Source organism: Macaca mulatta, chromosome 3, assembly GCF_049350105.2.
Source record: "Macaca mulatta isolate MMU2019108-1 chromosome 3, T2T-MMU8v2.0, whole genome shotgun sequence".
NCBI lineage: Eukaryota > Metazoa > Chordata > Mammalia > Primates > Cercopithecidae > Macaca > Macaca mulatta.
In genome coordinates, this window is record NC_133408.1 from 49,238,685 (window position 1) to 49,260,056 (window position 21,372).

Genomic DNA, 21,372 nt, shown 5'->3' on the forward strand with positions numbered 1-21,372 from the left:
ACATAGCGAGACCCCCATCTCTTTAAAAAAAAAAAAAAAAAAAAAAGGTTTGTAAGTCGGCCAGGCATGGTAGTGTGCACCTGTAGTCCCAGCTACTCAGGAGGCTGAGATGGGAGGATCGCCTGAGGCAGGAGTTCATGACCAGCCTGGGCAACATAACAAGACCCCATCTCTATGACAAAATTTAAAAATAAGCCGAGTACAGTCATGCACACCTGTAGTCCCAGCCAGTTGACAGGCTGAGGTCGGGGGATCACTTGAGCCCAGGAGTTCAAGGTTGCATTGAGCTATGATGGTGCCACTGTACTCCAGCCTGGGTGACAAAGTGAGACCCTGTCTCAACAAAATAAAATTGTAACCCAAAGTAAGGGCTCAGTAAATGTTAGCCACTGCGATTATTCTATTATTCCCGTCCTCGTTGTTAATATTTGTGTGGCTTTGGTGCCTAGCGTCTTTTGTACCTGTATGTATTGCCAAGGAGAATCTCAAGGAAAAAAAGTAGAAATATGGTTAAAGCTGGCTGGGCACGGTGTCTCACACCTATAATCCCAGCACTTTGGGAGGCCGAGGCAGGCAGATCACTTGAGTGCAGGAGTTTGAGACCAGCCGGAGCAACATAGCGAGATCCCATCTCTGCAATGTGCTGGCGTTTGCAGTGCAGGCACCAGCGCCCATGGTAGTGAGGAGGAAGCTGTGGCTTAGAGCAACTTCCAGAATCACTGCTCTGGTCACACAGCTGCTCACAGGTGGCATCAGGAACACATCTAGTCTGCCTGCTGCTTAACCGTGACAAACTCCATCGCCTTCCAGTTTGCCGGGCTGAGGATCAGATGCATTACGTAGAAATATTTGAACTTGGAAGCTGTTGAAATGCAGGTTCAGGCAAGGCACGGTGGCTCACGCCTGTAATCCTAGCACTTTGAGAAGCCGAGGCAGGTGATCACCTGAGGCTAGGAGTTCGAGACCAGCCTGGCCAACATGGTGAGACCCTGCCTCTACTAAAAACGCAAAAATCAACTGGGCATGGTGGTGCACGCCTGTAATCCCAGCTACTCGAGAGGCAGGAGAATTGCTTGAACCCTGGTGGTGGAGGTTGCAGTGAGCTGAGATCATGCCACTGCACTCCAGCATGGGTGACAGAGAGACTTAGTCTCCAAAAAGAAAGAAAGAAAGAAAGAAATGCAGATTCAAGAAAGGTAGAGGATGATTTGTGGTCCGCTCTGCACCTCCTCCCTGGTCCGTTCCCTTCTGCCTGTTGGACCATTGCTGTGACACAGGTGATCTGAGCGTCAAGAAAAAGGTACTTCTTGCCTCTCAGTGATGAGATTAGCAAGCACCTACTGCTTGTATTCACTGTGCTGAGTTCTACCCATTTATTCTCTCATTCAGTCTTTACATCTCCCTGATGAGGAGGCGTAATAATATCATGCCCATTTTATAGACTTGAGGGAACTGAGCCCAAGCCACTCAGCCAGAGAGTGACCGAGCTGGGGTTCCACCAGGTCTGTCTGATGGCAGGCATGCCTGACCTCTGCACGTACCCACCTCCCCACTTCCACAGCCTCGTGCATCCCAGGGAACGCACAGCTGGGGCCCCTCTCTTAATTTGCACCTTTCCTGAGCCAGTTCAGAAGTCCCAGACTATGCCTTTTTGGCTGGCTGTGTCACTGGGTCCAAGGATGGTGCTACAGGGTTAAAGATCTTCCACGCAGATCCTCTCCACTAACGGGAAATCAGAAAAGGGAACTTGCAGAGAATATTGGCGCCAGTGGTTGGACCTAGGGATTTGTAGCCACCTCTCTGAGGGAGATGGAGGACAGGGCTAAGAGTCACAACTTTGTCCTCTACCCTCTAGCAATCGAATACTTGCAAAGCCCTGTTTCTAAGGTTAAAAGAAGGCAGCTTTGGGGGACGAAAAATTCAGCGTGGCCGGCTGTCCGCATCTTACAGCGGTAGGGATGAAATGCACGCGCCCTCATTTGAAATGAGAATCGCCGTGCCTCAGTCAAACAGCGGCCTCTCCGGATGCCAAGCTGAGATCATTTCCATTTCTGTGCCGGGATCGGCCTTTTGCAGAGATAGATGGGTTATATTTATCACCAGCTAACTTATTAGCATGTGACACCAGATACACCAAATTGTAATCTGACTCATAAAAGGGTACGTGGTTCATGACTTGATGGTGAAGCAGGTCAGTTTCCAAAAAAAAAAAAAAAAAATCAGACAGATTATGGAATCAACATTTCCTTCAGAAAACTTCTTCAGGGGTAAACTGGTATAATAGGAATGCCAGTTCAGACTGTTCTGAAAACAGTTACCTTAAGAATTTTATATTCCTTTGACCCAGCAATCCCACTTTTGAAAATCTATCTCAAAGAAAAAAAGTGGAAATACAGTTAAAGCCACCTGGGCACAGTGGCTCACACCTGTAATCCCAGCACTTTGGGAGGCCGAGGTGGAAAGATCACTTGAGTGCAGGAGTTTGAGACCAGCCAGAGCAATGTAGCGAGACCCCGTCTCTACACAAAATATAAATTGTTTGCTGGGCATAGTGGTATGCACCAGTAGTCCCAGTTACCTGGGAGGCCAAGGCGGGAGGATTGCTTGAGCCAGGGAGTTCGAGGTTGCGGTGGGCTATGATCACACCGCTGCATTCCAGCCTAGGTGACACAGTGAGACCCTGTCTCAAACAAAAAGAAAAAAAAGAAATATGGCCAAAGCTTTATGAACAAGAACGTTTATTATAGTGTTATTGATATACTAAAAACAGGTGGGAGGGAACAAGGCTAGCGTCCAATATAGAGGAACGGTTAAATGATGTTAAAAATCATTCATTCAAATTATTATGTAACTGATATTGTTTCCCAAGAATATTTGCTAACATGGGAAAGATCATGATATCACCTAAAGTAAGAATTACAGATGCTGTATCACCCTGGTTTTATGAAAGAAAAATATTCAAAAATATAAAGACAAGATGAATATATGGACATATAGCACAATGGATCCAAATACCTGCACATCACACAAGGGCTGGTGCACATGAGGACACTGGATTCTTCCAGGCCTTTTTCTAAGTCTTAGCAGGGATTATTTTTGTTGGTGTGAGACTGGCTTTTTTCTTTGTTACGCTTTTCTCTGTTTTGCAGATTTTCTCTATAGAGAATGTTACTTTTTTTATAGGCAGGGCATGGTGGCCCACGCCTGTAATCCCAGCACTTTGGGAGGCTGAGGCGGGCAGATCACCTGAGGTCAGGAGTTTGAGACCAACCTGGCCAACTTGGTGAAACCCCGTCTCTACTAAAAACACAACAAAAATTATAACCAGGTGTGGTGGCGGGCGCCTGTAGACCTAGCTAGTTGGGAGGCTGAGGCAGGAGAATCGCTTGAACCTGGGAGCTGAGATCACGCCACCTCACTCCAGCCTGGGTGACAGAGTGAGATTCCATCTCATAGAAAAAAAAAAAAAAGAGACAGAGAGAATATTACTTTTTAATTTGAAAATAATAACTAAGAAAATGTCCGAATTTGCAAAATAGAGTCTTTTTTGAAAGACTCTTTGTACTGATTATTCGCCAGCATCTTTAAATGGAAACAGTGGTTAAGCGTAAGAGCTTCGAGTCCCACAGATCAGAACCCCAGCTGCCGTTTACTTACCCACTGCAGTCCCTGGGCGAGTCATTCAATCATCTAAGCCTCCTTGTCCCTACCTGTGCAATGGGGGATCGCTGGTACCCATCTCGTGGAGCTGCTAAAGTGATTAAATGAGACACAAGTATGCGAGCCCTTTGCTGGAACATGTTTCTGGAACACTTGCTATTATTAGTGGAAATATTGCCGCCGTGCCACATGCCAGACCCCGTGTGAAGTGTGCAGAGTGCTGGGTGGGTAAAAATAGCCCCCCTCCTCCTAGAACTTCCAACCCAAATGTGGGAAGGGGGCACACAGGTAACAGAAATGACAGCGTTGACGTCTGGTGTGTGCTGTGTAAATCAGGTCATCTGTGCTGAACCCTGCGGCTCAGGAGAGATGTGGTGGGGGCTGTCGTGGGAACTGGGCCCTACCTGGGAGCCAGGATGTGGGCCTGGCCTGAAGCTGCAGCAGCAGCAGTAGCAAGATGTGAGACTATTTAGGAGATAGAACTTGGTTCAGTGGGAAGAGTAACCCAAAAGGACTCTAGGGTAGTCCTGAGATTTTCTTCCTTTTTTTTTTTTTTTTGAGGCAGTCTCACTCTGTTGCCCAGACTTGAGTGCAGTGACACAATCTCAGCTCACTGCACCCTCCGCCTCCCAGGTTCAAGTAGTTCTCCTGCCTCGCCCCCTCAAGTAGCTGAGATTACAGGTGCGCACCACCATGCCTGGCTGATTTTGTATTTTCAATAGAGATGGGGTTTCACCATGTTGGCCAGGATGGTCTCAAACTCGTGGGCTTAAGCAATCTGCCCACTTCAGCCTCCCAAAGTGCTGGGATAGCAAGCATGAGCCACCATGCCCAGCCTGTCCTGAAGTTTGCACAGAAGCACGAAAACACAGAGAGAATTCCTTTTCTGTCATAAGGAGATGATGCTTTTTTTTTTTTAAGAGACAGTATTGCCCTGTCACTCAAGTGATACAGTCGTGGCTCACTGCAGCCTCGACCTCCCTGGCTTAAGCAGTCCTCCCACCTCAGCCCTCCTAAGTAGCTAGGACTACAGGCTCATGCCAGCCACCATGTCTGGCTAATTTTTAAATTTTTTATAGAGACACGGTCTGGCAGTGTTGTCTAAGCTGGTCTCAAACTCCTGGGCTTAAGTGATCCTCCCACTTCGGCCTCCCAAAGGATTACAGGGGTGAGCCGCTGCACCCAGCCTGGATGATTGGATGATGCCTATAGAGTAAGGAAAAACAGACTTTTCCCCCAGAATGTTTTCCTTGCCGAGCTCTATGTGTGTGCAATGTGTGTGTGCATGTGTGCAAGAGAGCGTGGCTAAGACAAGGATATTCACCTGGCATCCTCATTCCCAAGTTGCCAGTACTCCCCTCCCCTTTTTTCTTAACTCACCACCTAGGAAGTTTTCCTATTTCTCTTCCCCCTATCCCAGATAAGAAGAATTGCCTTCTTTCCTCCCAGCTGATTTGCTTTTCTCGTCATTATATGGCAAACCAGGCTGCGCTCCCTCCTAAGGCAGGCGGTGGTTCGCTTTGGGCTCTGAGTCCTCAGAGTTCTGCCTCTTCGGGTGCCAGCCAGGAAAGCCGCCTTCCGCTTTTAGAGCAACGTGAAGGAATCATGGCAGCCCACGTAAGATCACTCATTATTTCTGTTGAAACTGATTCTATCGAGGGTGGAGTGCATTGCCTTTAATTTCTTTGTTTGCGTGTATTTTTTTCCCTCTCTCTCACAAGAAGTATATTCTTTTCTTTCCTGTTTGTTCCTGCTCGATTTGGGGAGGCTGCTATTTCCACTGCCTAATTAATGGGAAGGTGTTCTGCGGAGGATTTCACTGCGTACGTGTTCTCTGTTTGGACATGGTACAACCTGTGGACCCTTTTAAACGTAGTTACATGTTTGACGCTTTATAGGGTAATAACTCGATTAATTTTGCACGGCTTTTTAGAATACCATTGTTCTCTTGAAAAGAACAGGTTTGCTGTTTTAACAAGACTTTAATGCCATCGAGATGCCTCACATTGGCACGGTTGCGTAAGAATCGCACGGTCCGGTGAAATGAAATTGAGAGAGCTGTTTCCGGCGCCCGGTTGTTTGGGACGGCCTCCGTTCGGTGCTTTTTTCATCCTCGACCCAGTGACCAACTGTGTCTGCCCTGACGTTTCTTTCAATTCCATCATTCTGAAATGTCTCCGGAATCTGTCGTTTTGGCTTTTGCAGCAAGGTTCATTGTGTTTGTCTTGCCCACTTCAGGTTTCTCTAATTGAGATCATGTGTAAAGGAGAATTGGCAATTAATCGGATGACTGATTAATTGTGAGATTCTTATTCTTACCAAGGAATGCTATAGAAGTCCTGGCTTTAGATAAAATTCTCAATGAGGGCCAGGTGCAGTGGCTCACGCCTGTAAGCCCAGCACTTTAGGAGGCCAAGGTGGGAGGATCACTTGAGCTCAGGAATCTGAGACCAGCCTGGGCAATATAACAAGACCAAAAAAAAAAAAAAAAAAAATTAGCTAGACACACACTTGTGATCCCAGCTACTTCGGAGGCTGAGGTGGGAGAATCTATTGAGCCTGGGAGGTTGAGGCTGCAGTGAGCCGAGGTGGCACCACTGCACTCCAGCCTGGGCAACAGAGCAAGACCCCATCTCAAACAAATTCTCAGAGAGGCCTTAATATACCTTTTTTAATCGTAAGCTTTAAGAGCCTGCTCATGCAAAGAGAATTCAGTGAGATGGAAGATTGTTTATTTCCTCCTGTGCATTGGTCACAACTTTGATTCCACAGAAAGTCAGTGTGCTGTCCTAACAGAGCTGAGTGTGTGGAGTAACTTAAGACCTTCCTCCCTCTTAGCAAATGTGTATTAAATGTTTCTACTTTCCCAGTTCCAGTGCCCTGTGATCAGAAGGTGAGCTTCACCGAGGCCTCCTGGTGTTGTGGAGAGGGAGCCCCGGGAATGGCTGGATGCAGAGGGTGAAGGTTGAGATGCAGGAGAGGGAGCAGTCAGCCTTCTGGCTTGGGCTCTGGTGGGTGGTGCCCTCCATGAGATTCCAAAAAGGACTAGTTTGGGGAGGAATGAAATTGGCATTTGGAGAGTGTAAGATACTAGTGGGGTCTCCGAGCAGAGCTGCCCAGGAGACAGGCTGGCCATGAGGAGAGTAGCATTGACCTGGATGTAGATTTGGGAGCCACTCACCGGAAGACAGATTCCATCTGTGTGTCCCTGGGCAGCGTGATCATGGGAATACCACTTAACCTCAAATCCTTGGCTTTCTCTGTAAAGTAAATGTAATAAGATCTCCACAGGGTTTGCTGTGAGGGTTGAATGAGTTCGGTGCACATGAAAGTGCCCTGTACCCTCGAAACCAGCTATAAATATTGGTTATTATTGTTAGGATGCTGATGTTCAAATATAATTTGCCAAAATCATTTGGGAAGCATTGCATACTTCAGTCCCACATGGAGATTTGCAGGGCATGTGATTATCTGTTTGTTCATTTAGTCACAATATTGATCAGTATAGAACAACTAAAGCAGTATATTTTAAAAATCAACCAGGAGCAGCCATTCTTTGAAGTATTACACAACCATTAAAAATTATGTTTGGCCAGGTGCAGTGGCTCAAGCCTGTAATCTCAGCACTTTGGGAGGCCGAGGCAGGTGGATCACCTGAGGTCAGGAGTTCGAGACCAGTTGTCTTCACTAAAAATACAAAAATTAGGCAGGTGTGGTGGCAGGCGCCTGTAGTCCCAGCTATTCCAGAGGCCAAGGCAGATGAACCCCGGAGGCGGAGGTTGCAAGTGAGCCAAGATTGTGTCACTGCACTCCAGTCTGCGTAACAGAGTGAGACTCCATCTCAAAAAAAAAAAAAAAAAAAAATTGCAGAGAGTTTGTAGTACATGGGTCAGGCTTAAGCAAAAAGAAAGCAACTTAGGAAGTATATATACATGGCCGGGCGCGGTGGCTCAAGCCTGTAATCCCAGCACTCTGGGAGGCCAAGACGGGCGGATCACAAGGTCAGGAGATTGAGACCATCCTGGCTAACACGGTGAAACCCCGCCTCTACTAAAAAATACAAAAAAAAAAAAAAAAAAAAAAAACTAGCCGGGCGAGGTGGCGGGCGCCTGTAGTCCCAGCTACTCGGGAGGCTGAGGCAGGAGAATGGCGTGAACCCGGGAGGCGGAGCTTGCAGTGAGCCAAGATCGCGCCACTGCACTCCAGCCTGGGCGACAGAGCGAGACTCCGTCTCAAAAAAAAAAAAAAAAAAAAAGGGAGTATATATACAGTAGTATTACAACTACAAAAGAAACAGGCAGAAAAAACCCTGGAAGGAACCATGCCAAAATATTAAGTCCCCCTTAGGGAGTAGGACTTGAAGTCATTTTTCTTTATGTTCTTCTGTGCTTTAAACATACTCTGCCATGACATATTCCTTCTATGATGAGAAAAATATAAACCAACAGTAACAGCAGAACACCCCTTCCCCCAAAATACAGGTGGGAATTCCATGTCTGAAGAGGTGAAAAGACAAATGTATCGATTTCATCTTTTTAATATTTCCCTGCAATTCATCTTTGCCTTAATCACTGTTTTCTCTCTGGCCGTGGAATCACAGAGCTAACTGCACAGAAACGGTGTGAATGAAACCAGGTTGGCCCTACGCAGAATCTCAAATCGCTCTACCCTTTTGGGATCTTCCGTTTAAATTTTTGGATAATGAAAATTTGATCTTGATTTCAACTAAAGCTGTTGTGTGTAAATCTAACGTTTCTATTTAGCGAAGGTTTTTAGCGGTCCATAGAGGATGGAGATAACAAACTGTTATTTGTCTTCTGTCTTTCCCATGTTTGCCATGGGTTCTGGTTTGTAGGCAGATGTAAATGCAGATATGTGTGCCCCCGTCATGTCTGAAAGGATGATAGAAGCGAGCTGAAGACTCTTTACTGGGAGAAATGGATTTCTCCCTTGCTTTTAGAATTCTCGACTCCTCCCATTCATTCGGAGCAACAACTATCATACCATATTTCATCAATCTCAGATTTCTTTTTTCTTTCTTTTTTTGAGACAGGGTCTTGCCCTGTCACCTGGCTGGAGTGCAGTGGCACAATCATAGCTCACTGCAGCCTCGAACTCCTGATCTCAAGCAATCCTCCCGCCTCAGCCCCCTGAGTAGCTGGGGCTGCAGGTGTGCACCACTGCAACCAGGCCAGTTTTTGTATTTTTTGTAGAGACAGGGTCTTGCCATGTTGCCCAGGCTGGACTCAAAACTCCTGGCCTCAAGCGATCCTCCTGCCTCGGGCTCCCAAAGTGCTGGGATTCCAGGCGTGAACCACTGCGCCCAGCCCAATCTCGGCTTTCTGGTCTGGCCAAGGAATTTACTTTCAAGTTGTAGATATAGTTTGTGCGTTTCTGCTTTTGCCGTCTCCTGGTTCCCCCTGCCGATGCCACCTCTGGTGCCACTTGTCACCTTTCTCTAAAACCACCCCCTTCCCTCACCTGGCAGGAAAATTCCCTGCCTATCCTTCAGTGACCCCAGCACCGATTTCCGTGCCAGAAAACGTGCTGTCCTCCCTGTATTTGGCTCACCTGTCCTCCCCCTCACTGATATTTTGGGGGAGGAATCACATGGGTTAGGTGCCTATCCGTCAGCTCCTGTATTCCATGCGCGGCCACAGCGGCCCAGTGTTGGATTCCAGTGTGTGATGTTGAATGACGCAGGCGTGGCTCCCGTCCCCGGGCTGCACCCAGCAGTTCATTCCGGCTCCAGGCCTCTGCCTTCCTCCACTCTCACCTCTTCTCCTCTGCAGAGAAGTGACTGCTGCTGGTTCGTAGGGCGGGAAGTGGAGATTGGAGGTTCTTTTGAGAGGGCAGAGCTGAGCCCTGGCCTGATCTAGTCACTCAACAGCCCATTTCCCCATCTAAAAATGGAATAATAATCAATTACTTAGTATCCGTCAACACAAGTCTATGTGTGTGTGTGTGTATATATATATATATATATATATATATATATTTTAAGAGACTGGGTCTTGCTCTGTTGTCCAGGTTGGAGTGCAGTGGCATAATCATGGCTCACTGCAGCCTCAATTCTTGGGCTCAAGTGATCCTCCCACCTCAGCCTCTGGATTATCTGGTGTGCACCACCACGTCTGGCTAACTTCTTAATTTTTTGTAGAGACAGGATCTCACTATGTTGCCCAGGCTGGTTGCGAACTCCTCACCTCAAGTGATCCTCCCACCTCACCCTCCCAAAGTGTTGGGATTACAGGCATGAGCCACCGTGCCTGGCCAAGCCAATATTTTAACAGGCCCTTTACCTATGTAATTTCACTTCAACTTCTCAGCAACTCTGTGAGGTCGGGAGGTTGGGTGTTCTTGTCAAAGACACATCAAGAAATGACAGGGCAGGTGCCGGGCACAGTGGCTCATGCCCTGTAATCCCAGCACTTTGGGAGGCCAAGGTGGGTGGATCACCTGAGGTCAGGAATTCGAGACTAGCCTTGCCAACATGGTGAAACCACGTCCTACTAAAAAGACAAAAATTAGCTGGGCGCAGTGGTGAGCACCTGTAGTCCCAGCTTCTCAGGAGGCTGAGGCAGGAGAATTGCTGGAACCTGGGAGGCAGAGGTTGCAGTGAGCTGAGATCACACCATTGCACTCCAGCCTGGGTGACAGAGCAAGACTCCATCTCAAAAAAAGGTGAAAGAAGTGACCGAGCGGGAATTTGGGCCCAGGTTTTGTCACCGAATTTTGTATGTTTTAGCTATCATTATTGCTGTCCTTGTTATTGATATCGGCCCTGAGGGTTTAATGATGAGCAGAATATATCCCGGCTTTAAGAAGTCAAGAGGAAAGCAAGCTAGCTTTGCTTTATTTCAAGTTTCTCATTCTTTCTTGATCACGGAATGCCCACCTGTGCTCTGGAAACCACACCTCCATTGGACACGCTTTGGGAGTACTGGCTTCCGGCGATTTGGGTGGTTTTGCACTGATTTCGCATCCAGCAAGCAAACCTCAACATCTTCCGACGGTCCCCAGCAACCAGAACATTGTGATTTCAGAGTTGCGAGGGATCACAGCTGTCAGCCTGTCTGTCCACCCTGCCTGGCGCTGGCCTCAGTGGGAGGATGGTTGCATTTGGACCAGAGCAGAGGCAGAGATTTCATTCCTCCAGTGAAATACGAGGGCTTGTGCAACAGGCTTCTTATCTCGTCTCCACCTGATCCCAGGAGCCCGATTCCTTTCCAGGCAGTGGATGAGACCTTTCTCTTTCCAGCACCAGTGTGTGTGCGTGAGTGAGAGAGTGAGTGAGTAGGGTTTATGGTGATTAAAGGTGTGGTCTTCATTTTGACACCTTTTGTTCTATAACAAACGAGCCTGACAACCATGAACCTGCTTCTTGCCAGACAGAAAAGTCATTCCCGTGCCTTGCCCCTGAGCCTCCTCCGAAATGGCAGATCCGCACATGAGGAATTATTATTCCTCGAGCAACAACATATGAGTTGTGCCTGTTCCCTAACTCCGCTTTGCAGTTTGTGACTATAATCTAATGACTCCGGCTGACGTTGATCAGGTCCTTGGTGTGGGCGAGGCACTGTGTGGCGGGGAGGGGGATTCCTTCCTTTGTTCCTCCCCAGTGCAAAGCAGCAGGCATCACAGACGAAACTCAGAAGCCACAAAGAGGTGCCTAGGTCGGGCTGGCCTTGGTGCCCATGACGTCTCCCTCCCAGACCTGTTCTCCTTCCACCAACCTTGGTTCCCAGTCAGGCGGGGAGAGGGGGCGGTAGGGGGAGGGCAGGGTCAGCAGGGCATGTGGCCTGGCCCTGTCCTGGAGTGGGGTTGACTGCGGCACTGCTCCAGAAAAATGGATTTTGTTGCCAGCGTTAAAAAATGATGACTTGGAGATTGAAAGAGGTTGAAGAGATAGGAGCCAAAGGCAATGTGTGGACCTCATTTGGATCTCAGTTGGAAACAAACCAACAGAAAACCTGTTTCCGAAATAACTGGAGAAATTAGAACAGTGGGTTTCTGGATATTTTATGATATCGAAGAGTTATTGCTGTTATTTGTGAAATGACAAGAGTGTTTTGTTTTGCTTTGAGACAGGGTCTCATTCTGTCGCCCAGGCTGGAGTGCAGTGGCACCATCAGGGCTCACTACAGCCTCAACCTCCCCGGGCTCACATCCTTTTGCTCCAGCCGCCCAAGTAGCTGGGACCACAGGTCTGGCTAATTTTTGTATTTTTTGTAGAGATGGTGTTTCACCGTGTCACCCAGGCTGGATAATAGAGTGTTGACTGTCTGTTTTTTTTGTTTTTTTGTTTTTTAATATCCTTATGTTTTAGAGAATTCACACTGGAATATTTCTAGATCAAATGACATGATATCTGAGATTTGCAACAATTAATACACTAAGTGAAACAAGCCTGGCTGAGAGTTGATACTCATTGAAAGCGCATGATGGGCACGTGGGGATTGGTGTTACTGTTTGGTTGATGTAGGCTTGTGTTTGAGATTTTCGTAGTAAGGTGGTATTTTGCACAAAACCTCAGCTCTGATTTTTCTGGGAAAATGGGAAGGTCTGGTGGTTGCAGGCTGCTGGAGCTTTAGATGGGTGGGAATGTCCTAGGTGGTGAATGTCCCTTGGCCACGTGGAGGGAAGGCTAGAAAGAGCATGGCAGGGGGCCTGATGCCCCGACAGGTGGGGGCCACCTGCAGGGAGCATCAGCAATGTGTGCTTCTTGAGGGTTGTTACCCACGGTCTATATCTCCCTGTATTCACCATGATACACACGGGACTTCCTTCTGATCAGTTGCACAGCCTAGGGGATCCTCTGGGCCAAGCAGACCTGCCAGGGAAGCTCTCAAGTGGTCTGGATAGAACAAGCAGGGGGCTTCTGCAACAAACCGGCCTGGCTCCAGGACATCCCCATCCAGGACGGATTTGACAGATCCATCCCAGCCCCATAACTTGGTTCCTTTGCAGAGGATCATTTGGAATCTTTTTTTCTTTTTCTATTTTTTGAGACAGAGTCTCACTCTGTCGCCCAGGCTGGAGTTTAGTGGTGCAATCTCGACTTACTGCAACCTCCACCTCCCGGGTTTAAACGATTCTCTTGCCTCAGCCTCCTGAGTAGCTGGGATTACAGGTGCCCTCCACTATGCTCAGATAATTTTTGTATTTTTAGTAGAGATGGGGTTTCACCATGTTGGCCAGGCTGGCCTTGAACTCCTGACCTCAGGCTATCCACCCGCCTCGGCCCCCCAAAGTGCTGGGATTACAGACGTGAGCCACCCCACCTGGCCAGGAATCTTTTTCCATTTGCCACACTTGTGACTCAGCCAAGTGTCTTTTTCAAAGACTAATAAAGCCTTCACAGCTTCCGAAACACTGCGCTAGATCTGGTAGCCGCGGACAATTTGGATTCCTTCTCCAGTGGGAAAGATTCAAAACTGCAGGTTTCAGAGGCCTTTAAAAGCTTCTTGTTGGTATAATGTTCATTGAACGCAAATTCTTTCGCAAATAATGGCCTGCAACTGCTTTCAAGAAATAAACTCATCTTGCTGAGCCTGGGCTTGTATGTGTCAATGGTGAAAAACTGCAAACACGCATTCTATTAGCCGAATCGTTTAATTAAACCACATCCTTGAAATGGTCTGCACTACAGGAAGGGATGTTGTGTGTACCACACTTTTTAAAAAGGTATGTAAAGGGTCCCCAGAAACATATAATCGGAATTTATCCTAGACAAGTCATTTCCTCTCCCCATGTCTGTTTCTTCATCTGTAAAATGAGGCAGTGGGGCCAGGACGTCCGCGAGCTCTGTGGAGTGATGCTGTTCACAGGTGCTATTACTTGGGGGAATCATAATGCTGTTAGGTTTCTGGTTTGGGGACTTTTCTTTGTTTTTTTGAGAGAGGGTCTCCCTGTGTTGCCCAGGCTGGAATGCAGTGGTGTGATCATAGCTGCCTGCAGCCTCAACCTCCTGAGTTCAAGCAGCTCCCCCTGCCTCAGCCTCCTGAGTAGCTGGGACTATAGGTGCACACCACCGCAACTGGATATTTGTTAAAAATTTTTGTACAGAGGTTTCCCTGCATTGCCCAGGCTGGTCTCCAACTTCTGGGCTCAAGTGATCCTCCCCACCTTCGCCTCCCAAAACACCGGGATTACAGGCATGAGCCACTGCACCTGGCGTTAGGGTTTTATCCTTTGTCTTAAAAAAAAAAATCTTCACATAAAAGTTAATTGGTGGGTAGGAGGGTGTTCCTATATCAAATGTATGTTGAAATACAAGAGTCAAGAGGCTGAGTCTGGGGGTCCAGGTGGGTCCCCTGGTCAACCCTCTGCAGACTTGCTGCTGCTTTTGTTAAAGTGTCTGGGAGTCCCAAGCCACATGGGGTAGGGGCATCAGAAGAGTCTAGAATTATTATTATTATTTTTGACGTGGAGTCTTGCTGTGTCACCCAGGCTGGAGTACAGTGGCGTGATCTCTGCTCACTGCAGCCTCCACCTCCCGGGTTCAAATGATTCTCCTGCCTTAGCCTCCCGAGTAGCTGGGGTTACAGGTGCGCACCACCATGCCTGGCTAATTTTTGTATTTTCAGTAGAGACAGGGTATTCCCATGTTGGCCTGGCTGGTCTTGAACTCCTGGCCTCAAGTGATCCACCCACCTCGGCCTCCCAAAGTACTGGGATTATAGGCATGAGCCACTGTGCCCAGCCTGAAGAGGGTAGAATTTTTCAACCCTCTCCAGGATGTCCCTGCTGCCTGGGTGGGAGGCGCGGGAGAGTTGGTAGGGAGAGGACTATGCTGTGGGGATATGACTCTGCAGGGTGACCCTGGCTCTGCAGCTGATCAGCTCTGTGGCCTTGGGCAGGACACTGGGCTCCCTGCACTCCTCTCTCCACATTGGTAAAGGGTCTGGTCAGGCCAGCTGTGGGCTGGTGGTGAGAGTAACAGAGATACTAGTCTGTTACTGGGAACGCCCATGAGCTGATTGCTGTCATTAACCTCCCTGTACTGAGAGTTAAACAAACAGGCACCTAGGCTGGGTGCAGTGGCTCACACTTGTAATCCCAGCACTTTGGGAGGCCGAAGCAGGAGGATCGCTTGAGGCCAGGAGTTTGAGACCAGCCTGGGAAACATGGTGAAACCTCATCTCTACCAAAAAAAAAAAAAAAAAAAAAGCAAAAAATTTGCTGAGCATGGTGGCGCACACCTGTACTTTCAGCTACCCAGGAGGCTGAGGTGGGAGGATCCCTTGAACCTAGGAGTTCCAGGCTGCATTGAGCCGAGATCGCGCCACTGCACTCCCTCCTGGGTGACAGAGCAAGACCCTGTCTCAAAAAACAAAACAAACAAACAAACAAAAAACAGGAGGAAAAAAAAGAAAAGAGGCACCCAGATTAGGAAGGTCCAACCCTGTCACAAAGAAAAGTGACCAGATCATACATTTTGAAATTCACCTCCTTTTGACAAAGCCGGGATCCTCATGAAAGAGAAGATTCTGATGTGAAGTCAGCCCTGTGCTTTCAGCGTTTCCAGCCTGCAGGTTGATAGAATCCCACACTTTTTAGCGGTCGAAAGGAACTTAAGATGTACCAGTTATTTCAGAGTTGTGAAGCAGAGACTAAAATAGTTTGAAGCTGAATTTTAAGCCTCTTTTGGCCAGATCAAAGAAACCCAAACTTCTAAAAATACCAAATTAGCTTTTTAAGCATAGTTTCTATCTTTAGTTGAAAATGTGTGCAGTGTATACTTCTGGAACCTACTTAAATGTATCCATTGAAATGAAGATGTACTTTGAAAAAAGAGGCGCCTGGCCTGCAGTAATAATTAAGTAACTTTCTCTGCCCTTGACTCTCGCCCCAACCCGTATCAGGATTCCACAGTCCCCTTTCTCCTTCCCTTTTCAATTCTGAATCCATCCTTGTCTTCTTGCCCGAGTTAGTACCCAAAAAAAAAAAAAAATGTTACTCTTGTAGTTTACATGTCATAAATGAAAATGGATATTCCTACCCAGGGCATAATCTGAAATATTTGTATTTGGGTTTCAAATGTGTGATAAGATGCTCTCTGTGGCAGATCGGCCTTTCTAATTGCTGTGCTTGTTAAAATTCAAATTAGGCTTTATTCTCTTAGCAAACGTTGACTGACAGTTGCAGAGAGTGGCCCAGAATGGCACTGAGTGATGGGTGGCCGGGAAGCCTGCGGGAGGAAATTCACAACAGACCCCTTCATAGAGAAATGGCTGGCCTTGACTTTGAGTCCTTCCATCCCAGGTGCTTTAGAGACAGAGCTGCCTGACCCTTGGCAGAGCTTGGCCTGGGGGAGCATTGGAGGGGCTCTTCCCACCTGCAGTTCCTGAAGGACACACGGTCTGATACAGGCTTCATGTGGACTGGCCGAATCCCACCCAGGTTTACACAACCCCAGAATTGTAGAACCTGAGCTCCAGGAGTGGGACACGATCTCCCCACGCCTCTGCTGAGTATCCCAGACCTTCCCATGTGTCTCTTTACTTTTCTTTTTTTTTTTTTTTAAAGGAGTCCCACTCTGTCGCCCAGGCTGGAGTGCAGTGGTACGATCTTGGCTCACTGCAACCTTGGCCTCCCGAGTTCAGGCGATGTTCCTGCCTTAGCCTCCCGAGTAGCTGGGATTACAGGCATGTGCGACCACACCCGGCTGATTTTTGTATTTTTAGTAGAGACAGGGTTTTACCATGTTGGGCACGCTGGCCTTGAACTCCTGACCTCAGCTGATACACCTGCCTCGGCCTCCCAAAGTGCTGGGATTACAGACGTGAGCCCCCACACCTGGCCACACCTTCCCGTTTCTAATCAGGACTGACCCTGGGATCATATGACCTCCTTGGAGTGTAGAGGCATCCTGGTTGTCTGGGGACTTTGGTGGGATCTCTGCCAGTTTTGCCTGCAGTGGAAGGAAAGGGAAGTGACTTGTCTTGGGCACCTGCTTTGAACAAGGCACTGAGCTGAGCATGTTCACATGCATCTGCTAATTTAATCCTGACAACGGTCCTGAAAAAGATACTTTCCCCATTTTCCATCTGGGGAGACTGAGGCTCAGAGAGGTCACTGGCCTGCCCAGGATGGCACTGCCAGCAAGGGGTGAGCTCATATTGAGTCTGGGTCCGTGTGACCCTACAGCTATGCCCTTGCCACTATGTCATTCCTGCCCTCCTGGCTGGTTGCGTTCTGCCCACTTCCAAGAATGATTTCCAATGGCTTTGCAAAGGTACAGTTAGCACAGTATGATAAGCAAGGCATGAGACTGGGAGTAAGTGAGAACGAAGAGGAAAGAAAGTGAGAGGAGGCTGGGCATGGTGGCTCACGCCTGTAATCCCAGCACTTTGGGAGACCAAAGCAGGAGGATCAGTGGAGCCCAGGAGTTCAAAGTCAGCCTGGGCAACACAGGGAAATTCCATCTCTATTGTAAAAATAAATTGTAAATAAAGTGAGAGGAAAAGTCAGTTAGAACTAGAATCAGACAACTATCCCAAGTTCCCCAGACCCTGTGTACTTTGTAAAGATGAGACAGACTTGATTGTGAGCTTCCCAGCAACCAATGCAAAAAGGGCAACCAGATAAGTCATGTGACTCATGCTGTCCACAAACTTAAAACAAAGCATGCGTTGAGGGAAAGCACAGCTCCTGTGGTGTTGGTTTAAAAAAAAAAAAAAAAAAAAAAAAAAAAAAAAAAAAATCTCCCTCAGATCCTCGTAAAAAGAAGTCACTCAGTTTCATTGCTGGTTACAAGTTGCTGGCAACCAAGTGTCCCTGGCAAGTATCTTGCAGCTTAATAGAAACAGCATTACATTGATCTGAAGGAAGACAAGCGAATTACAGGCCCATTTTTGAGAGTGGATACACCTCTTTCTAAAGGTAGAAGAACTTCTGTCTGGATTTATGAGTTGGGTGATTTCAGATACTGATGTTTTGAGTTCAGATACAAAGTAAATATAGCTTGTAAAGTACTGGTCATTAGAACCAGAGAATGAACTCTGTCCCTCTCTTTTAAATCTGGTTGGTGTAGTCTTTTTAGACACATACTGTTTGGGGACAAAGAGATCGATCAGAATTTTCTTGGCTCCTTGGACACCTTCTGACCTGGGTTGCGGGGATCTGTTGGAGAGAGAAGGGCGTCATGGATCCCGCGTCGAAAACAGCCTTGAAGAGGGCCAGGAGAACGGAGGACCCGGGGGAGGGCCCTGACCACTGGGCACATCTGCCCTTTGTTTCTCGTTTGACTTTTTCTCTCTGCCGGTGGCCCTTTCTGCTGTATTCATGCGCCTTCACCACCTCCGCGTATTTGTGTGCTGGGGTTCAGCCGCCAAGGCGAAGAGAGGCTCCCTGTCGGGGAAGGACTGCGGCCCCAATGCCTCCTCCTCCAGGCCAATCCGCCATGGTGGGTGGGAAGAGAGGCCACTCCCTAGAGAAAGAAACACTGTCAGTAGGTGTCAGGAGGGGTCCCGGGAGCTCGCCACGTGGTAACCAACAGACACAGCCCTTCTCGGCATTCAAAGTTGCACCCCGATCCCTGTCAGGGAGTCGTGACTTTGTTACCACTGACCTAGGGCAGAGTTTTAAACAGTGACCTTAAGGCGAAAAGCTCCGGATCTCGTTACTGAGCAGTGCAGCCAGCCACTGCCTGCCTTCCTTTTTGATTCTAAAAATGACACTCGGGTTTTAGAGGGTTGCTTTTCAGGCAGCCGAAATCCCCGCATGCACCTTCTGGTACACTTCAGGAGAGAAGAATCGAGTCCATCCACGGTATCCTTGCCCGGGTACTGGTATCCATCACAGCGCGACTGGTGTTTCAGCAAAGCCAGACCTGCTTTTCCTGGCAGAGGCTGGGCCCCTTTAAATTTTGCTTGTAGCCTGAACGCACCTCCTAGCTCTTCCTTGCTCAGCACCCGTGACCCACTGGGTCACAGTGACCCACATCCCATGGCTCTGACCGCAGCTGGACTCATCTCACACTCATGTTCATCACGGCCCCCAGAAGGCACGTGTTTTTAACGAGAGGTTCATTTCCACTACTGCCCCCAGCCCTCCGCAGCAAGCCAATGCAACACCAGGACAGAGTCTGCTAATAGGGGAATTGGAGACTAGAGGAAGCAAGTTTTACTTTTTTGGTTTGACCATTTAAATTGAAGTCATGCCTGCAGAGAAAGTTATGCATATAGAAAAAATGTACACCTCATACTGTGTGCATTCAATGAATTGGCGCAAAATGAATGCATCCATGTCCCCAACACCCAGATGGAAAATGCCACCAGCACCCTTAGCAGCCCCCACCTGGCCCCCTGAATTGGAGTGAATTTTAAAAGAAAAGGGAAAGAAAGTGAGATTTCCCAATTAGAACATATGGGACAGCCACTTTATATACTGTCCACCTTGCCCCAGATTTTTTTTTTTTTTTTTTTTTTTTTTTTTTTTTTTTTTTTGAGAGTCTCTCACTGTCGCCTGGGCTGGAGTGCAGTGGCATGATCTCGGCTTACTGCAACCTCCGCCTCCCGGGTTCAAGAGATTCTCCTGCCTCAGCCTCCTGAGTAGCCAGGATTACAGGTGTCTGCCATCACGCCTGGCCAATTTTTTTATGTTTTTAGTAGAGACAGGAGTTCCCTGTGTTGGCCAGGCTGGTCTCGAACTCCTGACCTCGTAGTCCACCCACCTTAGCCTCCCAAAGTGTTGGGATTTTGGGCATGAGCCACTGCGCCCAGCCCAGATTTTTTTTTTTTTTTTGAGACAGGGTCTGGTTCTGTCGCCCAGGCTGGAGTGCAGTGGTGCCATCTCACTGCAACGTCCACCTCCCTGGGCTCAAGTAATCCTCTCACCTCAGCCTCCCGAGTATCAAATTCTCATTTTAAAAATTAAGAATCAGACCCAAAAAGGGCGAGTGACTTGACCATGACTAAGGCTGCAGAGCCTAAAATGTCCCCATCCAGGAGTCTTACTGTGGCACACTCTCATCCAAGCCACACGCTTGAGTTTTATCCTCTCCACGTCTTTCATAGATTATCAGGAAGCGAAATAACCTGTTAATATTTTCAAAACTTCTTACGACATGTGAAGTGCTGTATAATGATTAAGATAGAAAGGAGAAACTAGGAAACGAGAGCTTTTAATCCTAGCTTACAGGAAATTCTAACTAGTAGGAAATCTAATTCAGGCAGCGCTGGGAAACATCACAGGCTATGAGATGAAAGTCAGCTAAATTGGGATCTAATTCTATAATCTAAATATAGATGTAGATATATTACAGGTTGGCCTTTTCAGCTGGGGAGAGTATCATTCAATCCAAAAGTGCCTTTTGTATCACAGAGAAGAGCGCAGCCAGGGGTGATACCAGCTGAGGAAGGGGGTGGGCAGCTTGGCGTGAAGGGCTTTCATTCATTCCTTAGTTGTCTCTATTTTCTTAAATTTTATAGTGGGAATTGTTTGTGCATTGTATGTATAATAAACACATGGAAAAGACAAGAACGAGGAAGGCATCTCAGGAGTGTTTTTTTGGGAGGAAGGCTGTCATGGCATGTGGGCAGAGGGAGGCCTGGGAATGGGGTTTGCTGGGTCAGAAGGATGTCCGTGTTCTTTGCCAATTTGGCATCAGAAATGGCTCGCGCCAGCCAGGTGCGGTGGCTCATGCCTGTAATCCCAGCACTCTGGGAGGCCGAGGTGGGTGGATCACCTGAGGTCAGGAGTTTAACACCAGCCTGGCCAACATGGCAAAACCTCATGCCCACTAAAAATACAAAACTTAGCTGGGCGTGATGGTGGGCACCTGTAATCTCAGCTATTCTGGAAGCCGAGGCAGGAGAATCTCTTGAACCCGAGAGATGGAGATTGCAGTGAGCTGAGATTGTGCCACTGTCCTCCAGCCTGGGCGACAGAGCAAGACTCCATCTCAAAAGGAAAAAAAAAAGAAAAGGAAAAGGCTCACTCCTGTAATCCCAGCAATTTGGGAGGCTAAGGCGGGAGGAGCTCAAGACCAGCCTGGGCAACATAGTGAGACCCCCTATCTCTACAAAAAAAATGAATATATATATATATTTTAATCAGCCAGGCACAGTGGCGTGTGCATATAGTCCCAGCTACTCAGGAGGCTGAGGTGGGAGGATCACTTGAGCTCAGGAGTTTGAGGATGCGGTGAGCTGTGATTGTGTCATTGTACTCCAACCTGGGTGACAGAATGAGACCCCATCTCTAAAAGAAAAAAAAATGCCTGTTTCAGTTGTCACTCCTCACCAGTGAGGCGTTGGGAGTGTTCTCTTCCTCCCAACCTCACTAACCCTGGATAATGGCATTGTGGTACATTTTCCACTGGTCAAAAACTATATATTGCCTTAAATTCAAAACTCGTCAATCAACAGTGAGCATGGCTGTCTTTCCGTGTGTTTGTTAGTCAGTGGTATCTCCTATGTAAATTACCTTTTGACATCCTTTATTTGTTCTGGTTGGCCTTTTACCTTGTCTTCTTCTTACTCATTTTTAAAGAGTATGAATTAAGGCCGGGCACAGCTGCTCACGCCTGTAATCCCAGCACTTTGGGAAGCCAAGGTGGGTGGATCACCTGAGGTCAGGAGTTCCAGACCAGCCTGGCCAACATGGTGAAACCCCGTCTCTACCAAAATTAGCCAGGCATTGTGATGGATGCCTGGAATTCCAGCTACTTGGGAGGCTGAGGCAGGAGACTCACTTGAACCTGGG

At 47.9% G+C, this 21,372-nt stretch overlaps 1 protein-coding gene and 4 long non-coding RNA genes across 32 annotated transcripts in view; 3 read left to right on the plus strand and 2 right to left on the minus strand.

Moving 5' to 3' along the window:
- The window catches only part of CUX1 (cut like homeobox 1), a 472,306-nt gene that overhangs the window by 141,175 nt on the left and 309,759 nt on the right, over positions 1 to 21,372 (plus strand).
- Positions 4,193 to 14,873, plus strand: LOC144339741 (uncharacterized). Its single transcript, XR_013415115.1, has 3 exons — positions 4,193 to 4,828; positions 13,818 to 14,259; positions 14,766 to 14,873. It is a non-coding gene; the product is annotated as an uncharacterized LOC144339741 (long non-coding RNA).
- Positions 4,380 to 5,946, minus strand: LOC144339794 (uncharacterized). The gene is made up of 2 exons (XR_013415170.1): positions 4,779 to 5,946; positions 4,380 to 4,641 (listed from the first exon to the last, which is right to left on the minus strand). It is a non-coding gene; the product is annotated as an uncharacterized LOC144339794 (long non-coding RNA).
- Positions 7,854 to 13,717, plus strand: LOC144339761 (uncharacterized). The gene is made up of 2 exons (XR_013415136.1): positions 7,854 to 8,141; positions 12,782 to 13,717. It is a non-coding gene; the product is annotated as an uncharacterized LOC144339761 (long non-coding RNA).
- On the minus strand, positions 9,753 to 17,368 carry LOC144339758 (uncharacterized). The gene is made up of 3 exons (XR_013415133.1): positions 16,244 to 17,368; positions 10,065 to 10,252; positions 9,753 to 9,861 (listed from the first exon to the last, which is right to left on the minus strand). It is a non-coding gene; the product is annotated as an uncharacterized LOC144339758 (long non-coding RNA).